Raw genomic sequence first — 2,039 nt, 5'->3', positions numbered from 1 at the left:
TCTCTTTTTCTTTAGGCAGGGTGCGACCCCCGGAGGGATGGAGAGATACCGGGATGGGGGGATGCGGCGGGGGCTTCCCCCGGCGTCCCTCACCAGACGGGGCGGGCAAGGGAGGGGGGAAAAAATAATAAAATAAAAGAAATTTAAAAAAGGAAGGGGGGTCGAAGGGAATTTCCGCGCGGTGCCGCGGGCGGGAGGTGATGGCGGCGGGGTCCGGAGCCGGGAAGGGGGGGCAGAGAGGAGAAACCCCCCCGTCGGTGTGTGTGTGGGGTGTGGGGAGGGGGGGAGGCCTCCGCGGGGACCCCCCCGGGGTCATCCCCGGGCCCGGCAGGGAGGAAAGTTTGCGCAGGTAGCGCGCACCCCCCCCGCACCCCCGCGGCGGCCGTGCGGAGCGGCGCTGAGCGCTCAGCGTTTCGGAGGATCGCTTGTCAGTTGCTATTAAAGTCAAGATTAATTCATATTAACGATATGCATCCCCGGCTCTCCCGTGTGACAGCATACATTAGGACGACTATTGCGAGTAATTAAACTCAGTGCGGGAGGGGTTAAATGTATAGCGCGGAGAGGCTCCCTCCTCACCCTGCCCTCCGCCAAAGTTTGGCCGGAGAACCCAGCGGGCAAAGCCCCTTCCCCGGCTCGGCGGACCCTCCTTTCCCTCGGACTTCCCAGTGCCAACGAGGTATTTTCTTCTTTTTATTTTTTTTTAAATTTTTTTGGGGCGTTATTTCTTTTTTTTTTTTTTTTTTTTTTTTTTTTAAAAATGAACCTCTTAATGTGTGGTTTTCTTTTTTTTTTTTTTTTCCTTCTTTTTTCCCATAAAGTGGGAGATTTTTTTCCTCCTTCTCCCGCGCACCTCCCGGCAAGCCCGCGTTGAAGCGCGGAGGGCGGCGGAGGCGAGAGCGCAGGAGCGGCCGGGGGAGCCCCGGGCGGAGGAGGGAGGCGGAGGGACCGACAGCCGGCCCCCCGCCGCCTCCCCCGCCACCGGGGGCTCTCTGCCCGGGACCTCCTGCAAACAGGCAAAAAAAAAATAATAATAATAAAAAAAATATATATCTCTCTCGTCGATGGCTTTTTCTTGGGCGTTGGAGATGCTCGATGCTTTAAGACTAATTAGACAAGCCAAAAGCCTTTTGAAGATTAAGCAAATTGGACAACCCTTGTTAATTAGAACATAATTTAAAGTTTGAAATTATATCACTCACGAAGTAGCCTAATTAGTATGACGATATGTTAATAGCCTACTGAGACACGAAGCGCGGAGGTTTGGCATGAACTCCTTAAAGGCTTGCAAGAAAATCCTCTTTCCTATGTTGTCATTAATAAAAGATTTCTATAGACTTCAGCCTTTCAACGGTGACATACAATTTATAGTACACACAATGCATTAGCCCATAGTGCTGCTCAATTTTTTTACTATTATGAAAACTAATAAATTCGTCAAGCTGAATTAAGCATACAAATCAGATGAGGCATAACAGATTACATATTGAAGCGCTGTGTCTCCCGAGCCTAAATGAAATTTCAATCTAATAATTCCTTCCTGGCCCGGCCATAATTTGTTTAGAGATGTTGTTCTACTTCTTTCCAAGCGCTATTCGCACCATAATTAAATGATACTCAAGCTTTTAACTTTGATTTATTTCATTTCTCCGAGCTGGCGACAGTGAGAGCTGATACAATGTAATTTTTTTTTTTTTTTTATATTTCCCTTAAAATTACCAAGTCTGCTGTTTAGGTGAGAAATTAAACACCTAAGCATTTATTTTAACCTTCCTGTTCCGAAGTGAAATTCATGGAAATAAACCCGGCCACCTTCAGCCAAACTGATTTGCCTCGATTTCTTTTCTCTGTCTTTTTGTTTTGTTTTGTTTTTTCTTTCTTTTTCTTTATTTTCTTCTTTTTCGAAGGGAGAGGCGGGTGGAAGTTGGCGGGACAGCGGGGCGCTTTTGCCGGAGGATCCCTCCGGGTCACCGACCTCCGTGGCGGGGTGTGGGGGGGACAGACCCCGGTGCGTGGGTGGGTTGCGGGACGGGGGGGAC

This window comes from Calidris pugnax, unplaced genomic scaffold (assembly GCF_001431845.1).
Source record: "Calidris pugnax isolate Ruff unplaced genomic scaffold, ASM143184v1 scaffold42, whole genome shotgun sequence".
Taxonomy (NCBI): Eukaryota; Metazoa; Chordata; class Aves; order Charadriiformes; family Scolopacidae; genus Calidris; species Calidris pugnax.
Note: the sequence above shows the minus strand (reverse complement) of the source record.